General features: G+C 43.8%; 1 long non-coding RNA gene across 4 annotated transcripts in view; it reads left to right on the top strand.

Annotated features, from left to right (window-relative positions):
- The window catches only part of LOC148388563 (uncharacterized), a 37,198-nt gene that overhangs the window by 7,100 nt on the left and 10,538 nt on the right, over positions 1–19,560 (top strand). For all 4 annotated transcript variants that reach the window (XR_015862182.1, XR_015862181.1, XR_015862183.1 and 1 more), the window contains exons 6-10: positions 567–658; positions 1,323–1,452; positions 1,627–1,744; positions 3,672–3,729; positions 3,935–4,055. This is a non-coding gene — a long non-coding RNA (uncharacterized LOC148388563). The remainder of the gene's footprint in view (positions 1–566; positions 659–1,322; positions 1,453–1,626; positions 1,745–3,671; positions 3,730–3,934; positions 4,056–19,560) is intronic.

The raw sequence follows: 19,560 nt of genomic DNA, 5'->3' as shown, positions 1-19,560 counted from the left end.
ATTTTATACATCAGGCAACTCAATGCATTTTGCTTTATGCTGCAGAGTTTGAAGCATTTTGGGGGGCATCTGTTCTATCTGCCCCTCCTGCTGAAGACAAATGTTGGTGTGTTTTCAGGCCAGGAGGCGATCACCTGTTGTTTTCTCACTCCTGGTGGTGCCTCTGTGACAGTTGTGGGTGCAAACTAACACATTCTATCTAACTCGGCTTCCATAAAACTTTTTATGGTGTTGGAAGTATGACTTGCTTGTCGAGATCGAAGGACAACTGCTGTGTACTAAGAGTTTTTTTTTTTCCATGATCAAAATTGATTAGTCGTCCTATATAGGATTGTTTTATCTATCCAACATGGGTGCTATCTATTATTGTGGCTTAAGAAAAAAAAAAACTGTAAAATGCTCAAGTAGACGATTTTTCCTCACTGCAGTTTTCTGAGCACCATTAGTTTTTCCATGACTTTTTCAGCAAGCGACTTGCATGTTACTTTTTCCCTTTTGTGGCCAACTTTCCAACTCTCTCTCTTTCTCTCACTCCTTCACCGACACTTCATCTTTCATTTACACAGCTGCCGTGAGGCCGGACCATCTGCAAAGACACGGCCACTCGAGCCTTCAGCCCTCACCTGGGACGCGCTGTGGGCTATTTGAGCCACGCGAGGCAAGAATTTGAATTACCTTATTAAACGTTAGCGTTATGAAAAGCCCAACAGTTTCATAATTGTTTTTATTTTTTCAATTCAAATTGGATTAAAAGTTAATGTGTTGTTTTTGGTGCAGCTGGAACATTTGGGCCTGCTGACTTTATGAGAGAGAGGAGAAGTGAACCCAGACAGTTGCTGGATCACTGAGTCTTCTGTACACATGCCGGCCCCTCCGGCCGCACAATTGTGTGATTCAGGTGGCCTGTCAGCCCTGTGAAAGGTCTTGACGGGCCCATGTTGATGTGGGGCTGATGTATAGAGTGTAGGGGGGGAAACGAAGACAGCTCAACCCAAGTGGAACATTTGGATTGTTCTGAGCTACAAGGAGCCCTGTCACACTGGACCCAGTGTGCCAAGTTTATTCCCCAGAGAGTTCGGCTTTACTCTGTTTGCTCAGCTAATTTTGGGGCCAGCTCTCTTGATGGGCTGAATTCTGACATTTTAAATCCACCTAAATCACATTGACTGAGTATCTTGACATCATTTTTTTTTTTTTTTTAAATTTGCAATTTTTAAAAGTAACATTCACATAGAAAAATGACTGAAAATGCTGTCGTTTGCATGCCAGGCCAGTAGATGCTTTTTACTGACATTTTTGCCTTTTGTGCTTTGGATTTTTAGAAGGAGCTGTTTCTGACTTTTTGGAGCTCGGGTTAATCTCATGGAGCATTCTAAAATGCAGCCCAACTTACCTGCTACGCTCTTCGTCTTCTTGACCAGCTGACTGCATTTCCTAAAAGGACAGACCATGGTTTGTTTCAGATTAAAAAAGTTGGATATCCAATGTTTCTTTTATTATTCACTTATTATGCATAATATGAGTGAAACAAAATCACATACAACATTCAATATAAGGCATAATATGAAGTCAAATTATTCAAGAGATTCATCCTTTTAATGGTATGTGTGCAAATATTTCCCTCAGGTCTCGATAGAGCGGCAAAATGAAATTTGCAGAGCAGAACATCCGCAACCTGGAGAGCTACTAATGAATGCGAGTCTGATGATCAGTGAAGCAAACAGCTAATTGATCCAGGTGGACGGTAAGGATGACTTCAACACATGAAAGGAAGTCCCGGACTGCCTGTCAGACTTGATGTGAGGAGAAAGACCTCTTTCTTTTGCCGTGTGCAGAGTGCATTGCAAGACCCGGAAAATAGTAACGCTGAAGAAAAATACTTTTAGTAATAAACTGTAATCACAGACATTTAAGCACAGGAGAGAAGTTTCAAAAACTAGTGAGAATGTCGAGTGAAGCGAGAAGGAATAGGGGGATGGGTGGAGGAATGGGTGGGTGGGGTGTAGAAAGGGGAGGGGGGGTTTGAAGGATTGGGTTTCCTCTGACTGTGTGTCTCGGCTGCTCCACATGTTCCTCATTACGGTCCTCACACTGTGGGACCAGTTCCGCACCGGGATGCTTGTTTTTGTTATTAGGCCCAGTGTGCTGCGGTCTGGTGGACAGAGCCCGAAAAGCACCGCCGGCTCGGGACTGTCACAACGTGCAACTGTTAGTTACGTCCAGTATCTGCACCGGTGCCCCTAAATAGTGTTTATACACATAGCGGCGTGTGTGTTTATTTGCTCCACTGTGGATAGGTCACGATTTTTCTTGTATAAACTTGCAAAGTGATAGTAAACAATATTATTGGTATGAAGACTTCAATGCTCAAGTAGTCACCGATACCAAGTACCGATACTGCTTTGTATGTATCAATACAATTTCCCTAAAAAAAACTGACAGATGATTTTAAAGAAAGCCCTATATCCCATTTCTTCTTAAGATTACAAGAAAATATTGGCAAGTTTCTATTCTTCTAATTTCTTGATGAGAAAATGGCCGCAAAAGTCACGAGTACCGATAGCTTGAAATAAGGCTGATACCAATACCTGGTATTGGTACTCGCCCATCCATATTTAAAACTAAATAAATAAATCTTTTAAAAAAAAAAACAACTCCTAAATTTCTACACAATTGATAGAATGATGACATGCCCCTATAGGTGCTGCTGTTTTTGTTAGCAGCAGTTATAATTTCTTTTTTTATGATGACAACATTTCTGCTCAATTGTACATTACTGACCTGTTGGCTGTACTGCGCGTTTACACGGCCGCTTAAACCTTCAACAATATTGTTTACCAGGAAATGCAATGTTTACAAAGTGATAAAAATGGAAATTGTCTCAGGAAATTGTTGATCTGTCACGCTTCCGATGCTTTGCTCTATTTCATGCTCATCCAAAGCCGTCAACTCCGAGGCGTGTCACGTCCCTGCCGCCGGGCCGACATCAGAGATCGCAATCGGCGAGCAGCACGCGCGCAGCCTTTGCCGCCTCAGCAATAAGATGACACACTTATTGAATTTCAAACAGGAAGCAAACCAATTGGGCTGTTTTGTTTGTTTCAGAGAACCTCTCTCTGAAATGAAAACAGCTGAGACCAGAAATGAGATAGAAGGTTCAGAAAGTGAGTGTGTGTCAGTCTGGTTCGGGTCTCTCGCCTGTCGAGGAGATCTCTTATCTCGGCAGAGATAAGCGCTACCGCGGTGTGAATGCATACGGGCCGAGGGTGATAGCATCTCCTCTCGAGGATCCCACTTGCAAGGACCCCGAATGATAGCTGACAGCACACTCGAGGGATGGGAGGGGGGGGATTGACTCCAGTTTGTTTGCACTCTTAACGTGGGCCTTGTGTAAACAACAATTATCATATGTAAATCAGCTCAGACCTGATGCTCTCATTGAATTACTTTTATATTAAAACATTTGAGTGGCTAGCATTCGGCAGTTAGCACAGAAGCTAACATGTCTTCACTTGGTAAAACAGATTCCCGAGAGTCCTATCAAGCCAACGAGAATTTTGAACAAAAACAGGAAGTAGAAATCAATTTGGGCCACTTGACTGTATTTCTTCTGTTTTTCTTGCAATCACATTCAAGTGACTCTTCCTCTCACTCCATTTTCCTTTCCGCAGATGAACTGTTGACATGGCTTCAAGCTCCATGCACGTGAATAGACAGTCAACTGACAAGGTAACCCTAGCTCTGGGGTCACGGGGTCACGTGGCCCTGATGAGGGATGATGGGTAAAATAAATGGAGAGTGGGGACGGGAGGGGATTTTCAGGCCCATTTGAACTTTGACCCCTTTGTGTTTGTGTGCATGTGTTTTGATGGTTACGCTCCCCCTTGATATTGAATCCTTGAATGGCAGTCTAATCTACAAACTGTCTTTTTAGGCTACCAAATCTACAAAAAAAAGAGTTTACTGTTGAGATGATACAATGGAAACTTCAAAATGAAACCCCATAAAAAAAAAAGTGACGCGTAAAGACGAAGATTGCTTCGTGTGCCTGGGAGGTGAGTCTTTCCACACTCGGTTGTTTTTGTCATAGATGTCAACTATTGACATTTTAGACAGAGTGAACTGACCACCCAGGAATGAGACGCTACGTTGCAATTAGTGTGATTTAAGCAGTGGTTATTTTCTCACTCTTTAGTTTAATGTGCATTTGTTACAGTATGAGTAAGGTGAGTAAACCCCATCTGTAGTTAGCACTCAACACTTGGTATTATTTCTGCCCCGGCCCACCCAGATAACAAGCCCGCACCACAAATAGATGGGCAGACAATAACTCATTGCAGCATACACGTATATTTAGCCGCTTTAATCTCGAAAACTTTTAGCCCGAGAAGGCATTCGGGGAATGTTACCTCGAGCTTGAATTGGTTTTAGGATGTTAAATGCGGAGGAACGTGGCAAGCGTGCGCGGCATTACCTGCCAGCTTGACTCAGTGGGATGCACTCAGACATGTTAGAGGGTGAATGAACCAAGCAAAACTGGGAAATGTATTTTATTTGTATTTTATGACTTTTATTTGGAAGAAAAAAACTCAATGTACAGCTCAAGTGTGGAAAATTCACTACAGATTGCTTTTTGTTGTTTCCCGTTTTTACATGGGATTTTTATTTTTATTGAAAAATACCATTCAAAGCTCATCAGCGATTAATCGGTAAAGCATTCTCAGATGTAACGCGGAGAAAGAAGACAACTTACCTTCAGCGTGCTTTTGATAAAAAGAGTCATATGCGAGTTGAAGCGCCGCTTCCCTTGAATTGGCAGACACCGTTCGCACCTCGTTCCCCGACAACCTCAGTTGGCCGACTAAGTAGTGGGACGGCGACGGGGACAGATAGCCATTGGAATCAAAGCACATGACAGCAGCTGTCTGTTTCAAGAATCGGCACTTTGATTAGAGTAGGGATGCTAGTGAGCGATGAGGCCTAATTCCAACATATCTGGGTTGGGCGCTTTGTTTGCACCCAATGGAAAAAAGATTGAAGCACATTAATCAGATCAGCACATGCTTGCAAACAACAGAGCGTGTGCATGTGCGTTTGTGTGCGCACACATTTGCGCTTCTTGGATTTATAAATTATTGGAAGGCTTGAAAGCATGTCACTTTTGGAAAGCGTCCTTGTATTCTCGACGAATTCCATCGGACAAACGGAGGAGTGCAATGGCTGGCCGGCTCCAGTATAAGCCGAGCATGTGTGCAACGTGAATGAGAGGTCTGTCTGGTGATCCGCAGCCAACCTCCAAGCCCCGCCTCCATTTGTATCTCGGCTTTTATAGCATTTTTTTATATATTTGTACCCTTTGGAAACAATCACCCAAACATAGCCCCAAACACACAAGAGCTATAAAAAGTGGAAGTGCCAAACTCAGTGGCCAGAATCCAAATTGTCCCTATGACAAAACTTATTTTACTTGTACAGACAATATAACAGGTATTAAAACAAAAATTAGATCATAACTTTATTTTTTATTTGGTTTCATCAATTTAGCTTTAGCATACTTGTACATACAAATACTGGCCTAGTTTTCTAAGATTTAGTCTGTTTGAATGTACTTTTATTCTCCGAGAGAATGTACAGTTTGTACGTCCTCGTGTTTGGACGGTCGAAACACAACTCGGAGATATGAATGCGATTAACTTTGCGACTCGGCGCGCTCGCCGCTTGATACGAGACCGCGTTCCCGGTGATTTATGAATGCAGAGAAGTCAGCCGCGAGGCCTCGGGGGCAAAGCGAGAAGGGGGTCGAGCAAAACAACACTGCTTGATTCAAGTCTGAAAAACGTCGTGCAGGATATCCAAACTTGACTGCAGCGTCGGATCTTTTCAGACCCCCTGCTTCTTCCAACAGCGATAAATTCAACTTGTAAACTAGCAAATTCCATTCTGAGCGGGGGGAAAAAAGGAGACATTGTATCATTTCATTTTATGTCGGAATTCATCTTGCCGTATACGTAATGCGGACAGGAAAAATGAACAGATGCGAGCGTCAAACAAAAAGAGATACTTTATTCCTTGAACGCGTTGTAAAACTGCAAAAGGGAAAAGAAAAAAAAACAAAACAGCGCCTGCCGATGATTTATGCAGCATTGTTCTTTCCACGCCACTCCAAGAGCGAGTTGCGTCCAAACATTTTCGGCTAGCAGCTGCTCACGCGGACAGCTGCAGGGGCCATTCGTCGCAGGCGAGAGGCAATTAAAACAAATCAAGCCAATGTTGTGTTTCAGTTGATCCATCGCTATTCCTACGTGTAATCCCCTCTCCCATGCCTCGCCTGTCTTTCGCCAACGCACAAACACGTGTCGGAATTTGAAAAGGCACGCGCACACGTCGCATCAACAAGCGGGCGCTGAGATTCGTTTCTTCACCAGCGATAAAAGGCCCAAATTGCAACGAGACGACACAGTCGGATTTGGGGGGCATTACCGAGGCCAGAGCTGAGAGGAGCCATGTAATCTCCATGATTTACTGGCCCGTGGATTTTTTCCATAGCTTCCTCTCGGCGGTATGCAGCCACACAAAAGTCTGGCTGGCGTCGCGGCGGCAAGGTTAAATCGAGCGGCGGCCGCCACCGCGCGTGCACCGGCGCATTCTTGTACGGCGGTAGTCACACGACATAGTCGCACACTCGGACAACAGTTGTTGCCTCCTCTCACGGCACAGAGCAGGTGCCAGGCAGGTTTTGGGTAGCGGGTGGGTGGCCTCGGCTACAATGTGGAGTGCAGGTTTTCTTTTGTGCACGATGATGAAAATAGAACGGGAGGCATGTGTCCGGCACGTTCTGGCTTCAAATCTCGGATTAAGTTTTGTTTAACCGGTCTTGACAGCAAACTAATTTTGATGATGATTTGGTCTTTGTATCAGGAGTCACTTGATTAGATTGTGGGATGTCAAGTGTTGCACCAATCTCTATAAAAGGCAAGATATTTTTCTTTCTATTAAAAGCCTCTAGCCTTGATGAGTCAGATCAGATATCAGGGATCTATTGTCCAACGATTGCGCCACCTTTAATGGAAAAAAACGAAACTGTAGAATCGTCCTCTCAAATAATGGCGCCAACCTGGCTTTTAGAACCAGCTGCAGTAAGAGACAGCGATGGCGGCGGCGCTTTCAGCAGCCATTTTTTTCTTTTTTTTTTTTTTTTTTTAAACTTACAAATCACATGCACCTCCGAGCGAGCATCCATGGCGTAATCAGTGTGATGAGATGACTCATTGTGAGAAGATTATTCCCTACTGAGGACTGGCCAAGTTGCTGTCATGGTTTGAATGCAAGAATTAACATTAATCCATAGCAAATTTGAAAGATATTGCGTGTAATAGCAGACAGTCTTCCTATTACTCTTCAGAGACGTACAAAAAAAAAAGTTGCACCAGCTCATCTAATAGCTGAAAGTAATTGAGGATCATTTTTATTTGGAGGAAAATGGGGTGCAATTATTCTACATTCCAGTTTTGTAATAGTGCAGTATGAGTTTCAGTGTGCATGGAAAGAAATGACTTTCTTTTTTCCAATTTATCTACATAAATTTGTTAGTATTTTAAATTAAACTTTGAGCAATCACGTATGGCATCTACCAATACAATAAAAATAGCGGAAAAGACTTTCCACACAGCAAAGTTGTTAAACATCACTGGTCCGAAGCTAGCTTGACTCTGAAAAAATCGTCAGGTCAACTTCGTCTCCTTTTTCTTTGTCAGTGCTCTTTATGTAGAATAGAGACATGCAAGGGTCTTCTACATTTCCATCCCCGCCGATAACGCTCATAGCCCCCCCCCCTCCATCTACTAGTTTAAATATAAAGGTCATACTGAATCGGAATTTCTCAACACATTTCTGTCTGCTTTTTAGCATAATGTAATTTTGTTTTATTAAAATTCATTCGAAAGTCTTATCGTCAATGTATTCGCACCCATAAAATACTCCCAAGCTTCATTTCCTCCAACCTTCACTTCCTCCACCCCCCTCATTTTCCACCTAATCCCGACAGCAGTATTTTAGAATAATCGCATTCAGCTAGGAGCGCTTTGGTAATTGCTCGGACCCTCATATCGTGGAAAGCTGGGGCAGGGGCCGGCGGCATCAAAGCCTGAGTGATCATTCCTCAGCCTTCCTTTACTGATGGGGGACAGAGAAGAAGGGGGGAGAAGAAACACAAATACAGATGGACAAACAAAGCGGGGGGGAAGTCAAAACTGAAGCAGATGTGGCGATAGCGCTCAATGGACAGAAAGACGGACAGCAACAGAGGAACCGCTTCTTGAGTAAACACCAACTGGTGGCACCGTTTGGGATGACAAGGGAACCGGGGACCACCTTTAAGCATGATGTGGAGGTGATATCATAGATAATTAAGGAGGGGGGAGGGGCTAATAAGGCCCCGCTTGGTTCAAGGGGGCAGGAAACCCAGGCAAAAGCAACTTGAGAAGCCGAGGCCTCATTGTGCAGCTGTGCACCCGATTTTTCCTCTTCCCAACTCTGCAAGCTGCACAACGGCAAAAGTATTTTTCCATGGCCACTCCTCTTCTATACATTCTAGCACATGTTAATTCTTTGGAGCATTCATATGAACACACCGATTCATCTTTAGCCAAGTCTTACAAAGCTGGCTATGTCTTCTGTATTCAGGGGCGCCACTAGGGGGTGGCCAGGGGTGGCCATAGCCACCCTTGTAAATTATTCATTCATTACATAATAACACAAATTCTTGTGGAACTCAAAATGTTAACTGTTATTAGTGTGTGCTCATTAGATTATTAGTAACATTTAATGTAACACAATAAAGTATCACTAAAGATGTTTTTTTTTTTAAAGGGGATTACCAGTTGCTTTCCCAAGACACATTTAAGGAAGCACTGCAAGTTCCCCGATTCATGTCATGTGTTTTTCACTCAAGACGTTATAAAATGGGCAGTGCTGACCTAGAAAGCATCTGAGGAGATGTTGTCCAGAGAATGCGTATTAGTCAAAAACGCCAGTGAAACAATGAGGTGAGGCTTTATAAAAAGCAGAATGATGTCTCCTCGCAACACTGAGTCTCATAGCTACAAAGTATTTATGGGGGGTCTGAAATTCAAGGACGCAATGTACTTGTAACGCTTTCGGCAGCTTTGCGAGGACCAAAAGTGCAGGTGCCCGTAAGTTTAAATTGCTTTTTGAGGGTTAGGACTTGGCTTTAGGGCTGCTGGTGGAATTAGGATATAGTTATAGTTTTAACCCCTTGTTCTCTCCTTTGCAGTCGAATTTTTTTGTCAGCCTGGTAATTTGATTCTAAGGTGTAAAATATTCTTAAGGGCTTTATTATTATTATGATTGCGTTTATCACGTCACTACGTTAATGGACACATTTTGGCATTAAACATTTGAAGGAAGCCTCGAGGGAAATTCATGTTCGTGCAAGTGTTGCAAACATCTTTTGGGGGTTGTTTGAAGTGGTCAGGTAGCAAACTCCGCTCCATGAAAATATTCTGCTCTCAGCGTAAATTCATATTTACACACACCTCAATTATAAACCACCATTACCCCAAAAGTTAGGAGAGGAGCTCAGGACTTCTACGGTGCAATGACTGCTGAGCATCGCACCCCACAGGGAGACGGAGAGGGTAAACGATGCAAGGGGGGGTGAGTGGGGGAGTCTCAGTGCATTTGCAAACAAAACCAGAAGGTGGAGAAAGAGCGGATAATATGTGGCACCACTCTGAGAGCCGAGCCCTCGGCCACGGCACCTTTGTTGCCAGATCACAACCAGATGTGCCAAGTGTGTTCAAACAGGAATGACTGTGGGAAGGCAATTTTCAGCAATTTGTCAGATTTGGGAGTCAACCTCCCCCTCCCTCCCCCCTCCACTCATGCTCCACCTCCATTTTCTTGTGAAAGACAAACACTTGCGTTCAGCACGATCATCTCAAAACACAAACGATTCTCTTCGCCTCCAGCGCAGTCAAGTGATGAGCGATAGTACAGTAAAAAAATAAAAATACAAAGGCAGGTAGCAAGATGAGGCTTGCCGTATCGACAAATAACCACCCGCCTAACGTTCATGCGTCAGCATCACCAGAATGAATTACTAATCCAAATTCGGAGGGCGCGTTTATTTGCTTTGGATATTTGCTAGCACCGTCTTTGCTCATGCTGGACAAGAGAAAAAAAAATCTAACAAAGACGTGGATTAAAGTTGAATATCCATCTCGAGACAGCCCATAAATTCAACATTTCTAAAGCTTACGAAACTGTTTTATTTTTTCACTTCTCACTCAAGCAAACAAGGGACATCAGGCAAGCTCTGATTCGAATTAGCACAGTAAAGTCACATGACACTCTCGGATGGTAATAAGAAAAACATGCGGAGGTGGTTGCTCGTCTCCAACACAGCGTCTTCACTGTTGTGTCTCGCTCGGGTTGTTTCGTAACAGAGATGCTGCCACATTCTTCGGAGTCATTCCCACCCACCATGAGCGACTTTTTTTCTACTCGTCCATCCAGCCACAATTTTCAGTCTGGTTTCAAATGAAGGCACACTTGCATTGTTATTGCACCCGCCGAATTTAACTGAATAGTAAATAAATGAAAATCTCCACAGATGTTTGAATCTTGCCAGCCAATGAAAGGGCCGATTGTAGGAGGGTTTGCGTGACTGTCAGTCATGTGTCATGTTACTCCAAAAGAAATGCCTCTTAGAATTGGTTGCCTCATTCCTCTGGAATTTGGGATCAATTATTGTCATTGTTGATCTTGCTGGGAAAGTGTTTACGATATCTTCTGCAGTTTTTTTTTTTGTAAGCCAGAGAAAAAATCCTGGAGTGTTCCAGTGTGGAAAAAAAAAAAAGTAAAAGGGATGACTCAAGCTTCTAACAGTATTTACTCCGGCGCTCAAATGACATAAATATCAGACCAAGCAATGCTGGAAAACTGTGTAATAGTTTTGCTTCCAAAAAACTTTCCAAATGTACAGAAGGTTTTCAAACATCAAGAGGCCCCTTTTTTATTTCCCCCGCTTGAGCTCACGTGCGTTACATGTAGGTGTGATATTTGCTTTTGTGTGCATGTTAAGACCATTGTGCAAAGAAGAGAGGGGAAAAAGAAAAAAAAAATCTGTCTCGCTTTGCTTGTGAGTGACAGGCCCTCTTTGTGCTCACGTGTGCACACCAGATGTGTGTAGAAATGTGGAAAACGCCTCTCGTGTGAGTTTTGTATACAGTTTGTGTATTTGGAAGGTGATATGTGAGTATGTTTGGGTGTGGCCAAGCTATGTATTTCATCATATGGTATGTATGTGTGTGCCGCTTACATTCTTGTGGTTCCTCCGTTGGTACGATTGTGTTGGCATGTAGTCGGACACTATGTGGGCGACAATGCTTGTGTGTACCAGTTGCTGTCCACCACCTGTGTCCAAGCCCTCCCCCCCCCGGGGGCTTGTTGTGGCTCCATATAGTCCCCTCATGGCCTCACAGGGATTGAAGCTGTCGATGTCAGGGATATTCGGGGACAGGCAGATGGAGCGGAAATTCACAAGAGAGTTATTAAAGTGGCTCCTATATACACTAGGTCGGGGCCTCGTGTTTGTTTTATATTTGGCTCCTTGACGGACGCCAATCTGCTCGGAAGCATGTTGACGGCTAGCCAACCTGGCATGCTAACCCTGCACTGTTGGAAAAAAAAAAAAAACACGTGCAATTCTCTGGATTTTCATTCATTGGAATTGATCGATTTGAAAGTGAAGCAACGGATATTTGAACACTAATGGTGGAGCAACACATATTGACAGAATACTCACAAGCATATTTTCACTATCCTCTGTGAATAATAACCAATATTTTTGAGAATGTCGCCGTGCATGGAACAAATTGACATTTCAATTCTTTTAAATGAGGAAAATGACTTACTAGTGTGGTCATAGAACAAACAAGCTTATATCTCACTGTATTGAAATACAATTTAGACAAAAAAAATCGCATAAAAACAGTAGACATTGTTTTCTTTTTGTTGTTCTATGTCAAAAAAAATGCTTTGTAATTATTATGACCCATTCTGGGTCCTTGAACACATTTTACTTTTTATTTGAAAAGCAACCTTCAAACATGATCAAGCCCTTTAACATAAGAGAAGAAGCGACACATGAGCAAATGCCGCAGCTGCTCTTCAGAATGTCAACGTGCCTCCCAAACGTTTGCTGCCTCTCCAAGAGAACAATCTGCTTCTGCTCTTTGTTGACTGTGACGATTGCTGTCTCGGGTTTGGCAAACAGATAAGAAGCGATTTCTCTAAGTCAATCTGGGACATTGTCTCCCCCCACCGCCATCATTTATCGTGGCAGATAAAAGCCTGATTTTAAATCAAAAGTCGCTTTGCTATCACGCACTTCTCTGCCAATCGACCATCATTTCTTGTTTTTTTTCCACTTGACCGACAGGTTTGAAAGTGTATGTGTTAGTAATTTGCCAATGCGTTTGCCGAGGTTATTGGTGTCATATCCCACAATGCAGCGCGGAATTCCTTTAACATGTGGTGAGTCAGGAAAGGGGCGGTTGACCTCTGGCTTCCCACGAGCCCCTCGGGAGCTGCTTTGCTCTCTCGCTCCAGAAATTCGGAATCGCCGCGCAAACTGCTGCCGGTTGTGACTGGAATTGTAATCACTTTATTCTACAAACTGAAAAGGCACTCTTCCATTGGCTTTTTCCTCCAAACCCCCACTTCTTCTTCTTCGTCCAATTTCTTCTTTGTGTCTCTTTCTTTCCTTTCGTGTCTGTTTTAGTCATCCTGCTCGTCGATGCAAACTCAGCATATGTGATCCATTACGCAAGGTAGACTGGAAGAAACAGGCAGCATTTATTTCGATGGATTTGCATTACTGCTCTTTCACAATTAGCACCTATATGTAATTTATAAGGCACACTGTCAAATTTGGAGAATCTTCTGCGATGATTCCTTTCATGCAGAACATCAAAAGTCACAAAAAGGTGGAAAAATGTAGGCTTTTACAATCAGCTTTAAAAGTAAAACTTATTGGAGTGTACCAGTTGAGGCAATCTAATTAAACATTCTTCCAGCCTTGTAAAAATAAAAACGGCCGTCGTTCTTGAACTGACCCAAACCAGTTTGAATCCAGAGCAAGTGAAGCCTCATTGTAGTTTTTTAAAAAAATTATTTCAATACAATGTTTTCTAGATAAGCACCTCACTACAGGTGCTTCAACTGAAGCTAGCGGATGATCCCTAATTGGTGAATGGGCGTATATCAGAGAGAACTTATGAAAGGATTCAAAGGTCTCCAAGATGTCAACGAGGCCTTGGGGCGTACGGAGGCTCTGGGTCAGGGTCACCACAGGCATGTATCCCGATGTCTTTATTGCACCAGTGAAAGGGGGCCGTGTGTTTTGGGCAGTGGGAACGTCCCGGCGTTAACTCCGCTGGTGGTGGTTGGGGTGTCGGTGGGGACGGACGGAGCAAGTGGGGTGCAGAGATGGGGCGATGGGAAGTAGACAGCTGCACAGGGGTGAATAGGAGAGCCCTTTGTGTCCTGCCAACAAAAATCTGTGACCAATTACTGTATCTGTCTCTCTAGGGGGAATTCTTAAATGCTTTAGGTGGGTGGACAGAGAGGATGCCGTTGTGGGAAAGAAGGAAGGAAAAAGAGAAAGAGATGTTGTGCGGATTGCTGAGTGGTCCGGGAGTGAGGTGTTGTTTGTGTCGGAGCAAATTTTCTAAAACCGCCCTTGGTGGATGCACGTTGTCAGCAGTGCAAGATTTTTTTTTAATGATTTTCGCATTTCATGTGTTTCTATTTTGAGCACAGGAAAATGACAATTTGTCCCTCAATTGCTTAGTTGGACTTTCCTGAGCGTGCTTCCTATTTGTGTGGTTAGATTTCCAGCTATGTGAAAAGTGCGTCTGACTGAGCGAAGGGGGGGGGGGGTCATCGGGAGAAGGGAAGTCGGGCTCACGAACGGGTTGCGAGCCATGTGTTTGACATTAAAGGCCTAATTACACTTTTAAAAGCTCCGTGTTTACCACGGAGAACAATCTTGTTAGGTGTATTTTACTGTCCCTGAAATTTTTCATCCTTGACAAGCACAATTGACATTATCATAATTACAAAAATGGTTACTTCTTAATCGGCCCGGCCGCTATTTCACCATTAAAAGTGTCTGCAACGGAAGTCGCTAAGGGTCAACTGCTCCTCTCGGTGCATTCATCAGAAAAGCCGATTTCGGATGCAGGACACTTGTCCTATCAAACAGGGAGTTCGCAAAAAATTGTCATGTCAATATTCTATTTTGATTGTCAAGAAACCACCAGGCCCGTTGAAAAACAACCAATCAGAGACACAAGGTGTGACCGACAAGGTGTCAATCATTTTGTAGCATTCTTGGCTCTTAATATTTAAAAATATGCACAAAGCCTGTTTTGCGACATTCCACAGTGCCACATAAATGCAAACACTTTAATTTGCATGTGGACAAAATTACCATAAAAATAGAATATTTTGATCTCTAGATGTGTCAATGCATTGACACTGCTGCTGACCCCGCAGCCAATCCCTCATAGTTGCCAATCGCGACAATTCTGGTGTCAAAGCAAAAATCCCAAAGAGGAAATGTCACAATGAATAAAAAATTCCCCCACCTCAAACTTTTTTTTGTAAACAACTCTGAAGTGAGCTTACAGTCAAGGCGGGACTCCACAAACGACCACCTAATTTGGCCAAAAACTGACTTTGCACCCTCAGCCGATGCGTGTAAGAAACCGCTTGCTTCACTTGGCTACAGTATGTGGTCAAGTTCTGTTGTCATCACGTCAGGCCACATTAGCATGTGGCTTTTTTTTAATGTCTTTTTGCAATTACCCATGTCATGTGGTTTCTGGAGTGCATGTAAAGAGGAGGAGGAATTTTGAGAACCTCGATTCATCTTGACCACACTCCCAAGTCCCCAAATGGCTAACATTTAAACGAGCATTCACCTTTCCCCCGGAATTAAATATTTTGTATTTGGGTTAAGACAATAGCCCAACGTCTCAACCTCAGTGTGGGTCGGAGTCATTGTTAGTCGAAAGGATGTTCACAATAGCACTTTGGGGGTCACCACATTCTCTGTCTCACAGTGAGGGATCTGCAAACGGGTTCTTTTCTACCAAACGGCGGGGGTGAATTCGGAAATGGAGGCTACCTGTTGCATGAAACATTGAAGCATTACGCACGCTTCTGCTCTGCCACCCTCGGGGTAAGGAAAGCACAAACTGCTGAAAGGAGACTTGGCGTCGGAACCAAGCACATCTGGTAAACGTTGCGGGGACCTCTTGGGCTTGAATTGCCTTCTTCAAAAAATATCGACAAAAAAAGATTAGCATGAAAAGGAGCTAAAGTCAAACTATTCATTCTGGATTCAGAACCACACTAGAAGCGAACGGTGACACAGACCAGGCAAAAAAGTGCAAAAGTAAAGGAACAACATTTAGTTTGTCCGCTTGTTCTCGCAAAAAGTTATATAACCAGCTCCAAACAGGTGATGTATATGTAAGGTAGAAACTGTGAGCAGTGGCCTGGTTCTTGTTGATGTTGGCCGCAGTCCTCAGGAAAGGTCTGAGCAAGCAACGTGACCATGTGCAGTCCAAATACTCCTCAGTTTTTTTTTCAAAGCTCCAAACAAGCTTTCATTCCTGCTCTTCTTTTAAACATTTGCGATATCGACACTCGGGAGTACGTACGACAAAGAAGTACGATTTCTAAAGGTCTTTGAGTGGAAGACAAACAAACTTTCCTCTGCACTCGCCTCGGAGCACTTGGACCTTTTTTTGGCAGGCTTCAGTGTTGACTCACCAGCCGTACACCTTGCCAGCTATTCATACCTTCCTCCCACTCTCCTTTTTATTTCTTCAGCAAATCGGTCTTTGAGCCAACTAACCATGGCCGGTCCACTCAACTGGTAAAAGAAACAAAAACGACAGGGATGAGATATTCAGGGTTAACAGTCTGCTCTTTGTTTTGATGGTGAAACAAAGACTTTTTGCTTGGATCCAGGTTGGCAAGGATCGTGTCTGTTCGGGAAAGCTTTGATACGAGATCCCAGTGACATAAATCGAACAGTCAGATCTTTGAAGAGCAAGAATCTTCCTGGAAAGGAGGAATTGACATGGAAGCGTCACCGTCTCGACAAAGTTGGAGCTCCATCTGTTCCTTTCACACCGCCATTGATACTCACTTGTAAAAGATCTGATGTCACTTGATATCACTTAATGTCATTGAACTTTCCCATTTGTCTTTGGATGTCTCCACCATATTCTGTCTTGGAAGTAATCTGCTGACACATGGCAAACTGGAATATTCTCTCCCTGTCTGTAACATGGCTAACAGGACTCAAAGCGGGTGTTAACAAATAATATTGCTGAGTCGACTTGATTTCCCTGCCAACATCTGTACTTTGGGCTAACTTCAAGTACAGGCAGTCTTCAACTTTGGAATGTTTGGAGCTACAAAAAAGAAAGCACTGGCCGAGCTAGCTTACTCGCTATACTTTGGTTCTTCTGGACTACCTTGTTTTTATATGCACTGATATCTCTCGAAGTAAAACTGCAAAGTCCATTGTGGATGGATGGCGTTTTGAAATGAGTGATGAAGATGATTGCAAAGATTTCTTCACCCATTCTTCCACCCCCCCTGGAGGATCAGAGAGGAAGAAAGACTGGCTTTCCCTCCACATTGCTGCTGTTTGGAATGCAATCTGCCCGCCATCTGCAGGCCTCCCCGGCTCTGTTTGATATTCAAACAAACACCTGTCAAAAGACCGTGTCTCATCCCTCGCAGGAGTTGGAAATTGGCAAAAAATGGGAATTTCTTCCCCTCGGCAACAAAAGAGGCGAATGTGAGTTTTTATTTCAACCACCTGTGTAAGAGTTAAATATAGACTTTATTGGAAGACTCAAAGGACTAATTCTACTTTCCACCGAAACGTTTGAGAATAATGAGCTATTGAGAGTGTTCTCTGTTCAATCCAATTTTTTTTTTTAGCTGGTGCTGCTGATGTGTACGTGCATTCACGTTATAAAGTTGCCACGGAGATTTGGAGGATGTTATTTGCCTTGATAAAAGGGTCTATCCCTGTCCCCCTCTTTTCCATGTGCTCTGTTCTCCTCACCTCCCTCCTCTTCCTCTCTCACTGAGATGAAGGCTCCACTCTGGGATGGTGGGGCGCTGTTTGGCAGACATCCAGGCCTCACATCTGCCTGGCTGCTGTTGCTCTCGTTCTCCCCCACTCTTTGGGTGTCGCACCATTGCAGGGTCGGTCTGGAGTTCTGGAGATGTGCTTTCACGAGCAGTCATGATGAGATGTCCAGTGTGAGAGACAAATGGCACACGGAGATCTCAGAAGGCATTGAGAAATGGTTTTATCTCACATCATTTAAAACAGCCGTCTGTCCCTGCCAATGTTCCTACGTGATGGAAAGTCCACAAGAAGCTTTCAGTGGAGCCAGCTGGCTTGCTGGGAAAATCCGAAGCAGTTAGGGAGAGGATTAAGTTCAGTGTTAGGGATTGGTTTCGGGATGCGTTCGGGGATAGAGACAAAAAGGCGAATCGGAGTTTGTATGAAGAAAACACGCCAAAGCAAGAACGTAGTCCATTCCAAGCACCTGGTTTTCCCATGATAGTGCTTGTGGCCCAGACGGACATCTGTGAAAGACATCTATATAAGTTCAGGTCTCCCCCTCTCTGTCTGTTCGCTTGAAAGCTTTTCACAGCATATTTCTTCCATCTGGTGTCACAGAGAAGCTCTCGTGATCCTTCAGAGACCCAAGTTATTCCTCAACGTTTGTCTCTTGCACGTTATAAAACAAAATTGCTTATTTATTACTCTGTGAAAAACATTTTCATGTACAGTTTTATCTCATCGCAGATGTGCTGCCAATGTCAGGTCAGGAGACGCATTTGATTTGAGCGAATTGTTGCAAGGTGGAGATAGGAGCTCATAACAAAGCATGACCCAGATCTGGAACGGACGTGTTATGCTAACATTAGCATGTTTTTCTTGTCTTTCTAGACGTCTACAGTTAGATTGGACCTCAGTGGTGGATAGCACATTTTCACGAAAAGCTCCATTTTTACTTGAGTGACCTTTAAAGCCGCTCAAACAATGGCATTGTTAGATTAGCTCACTTTGGTACACTCAATTTGATAAATGACTTGAGCTCGGCCATTGTATCGTCATGACCTCTCTTGCTACGGCTTTCCACAAAGTTTTATGGAAAAGATGTTGAAAGCACTGAGGTGGAAGGTGGCAGACAGTTGGAACGAAAGGTAACGGGAAGACGAAAGTGACAATTAGGGACAACTAATCAGCAAGTGTTTAGCCAAGCGCATCTCCCCACACTGGTGCCAGCGCTTGCACTGCGCTTGAACCTGCACCGTATGCCAACGGCAGATAATTATAAACCCACGGGGCAGGCCTCCTCTATGCACTGAGAGGTTTGGAGCCTCAGCCGAGCCTGAACTCTTGACCTTCTTCACACACCAAGCGTCTGTTGTGGGCTTCGGGAGGTGCAAGATGGGTCACAGCAAGCGAGAGAAAGGGGGGAAGGCAGGGGGGTGGCGGAGGGCCACAAGGGCAAAGGGGGGCCTGGCAGAAAGGGGGGTGGGCGCAGTGGTGGGGGTGGAAGACACTGGAGGGTCAGGTTTTTTCAGGCCAATCAGGGGAAAGGGGAACCACTTGACAAATCTTTACAGAGAGAAATCCTTTTTGTCATGCCCTTAGCGGTTATCTCTTCTCTCTCTATCAGCATTCAATAGGCGGGGAAATATAGTCTGGTCAGCTCCTTTGGTATACAATGACCAGCCTTTGTTTGAGCCTGATCAGCTTTGAAAGTTCTCCCAACTTATCATCACATTGGCAAACATTAGCTACCATTAATTATTCAGAGGCCTTAGTAGCTTTAAAGTCACTGACTGACTTATAATAATAGGCTTATTCATATGTATTGCAGTCTACTTTTTGTGGTCTCACAGATTTTCATTATTAGGGCTGTAACTAAGGATTATTTCAATTATTGATTAATGTGTCGAAAAATGTTCCGGAAAAAATGTCAATTACTATTTCGATCTCTATCCTTTGTGCTGGAAATGTTAGCGGGGGACCACCTCAACTCATCTTGGCCTCTTGCGCTCACCCTAGCGTTGCCTCTCTCAAACTCGCTTTGCCAAATTGCCCATGATTGAATGTAATTGGGACCAGATAACACTCGCTCAGCACGATTTGATCACTTCTGACCTGGCTGCTACTCTACACACTGCTGATCATTTATTGGGTGGCCTGCGTTCAGACGACCGCCCGAGACAAATCGACAAAATCCAACAGAAGCGCCACGGGGGGATGTTACAACTTTTTGGGATTGATAGATTTTGTGCAATCAGCCTTGTTGTGGCAATATCTCAACACAGCAGTTATCGTTTTAGTTGAATCCTCGCAATGTTGTTTGCTGTTTATTCATCTCACGAATGATTAATTTGAGGGACTAGAACAAG

Source organism: Syngnathus floridae, chromosome 13 (assembly GCF_059516105.1).
Source record: "Syngnathus floridae isolate MCC-2025c chromosome 13, RoL_Sflo_1.0, whole genome shotgun sequence".
Taxonomy (NCBI): Eukaryota; Metazoa; Chordata; class Actinopteri; order Syngnathiformes; family Syngnathidae; genus Syngnathus; species Syngnathus floridae.
The sequence above is the reverse complement of the archived record's forward strand: the minus strand, read 5'-3'. Positions and strand labels throughout refer to the sequence as shown.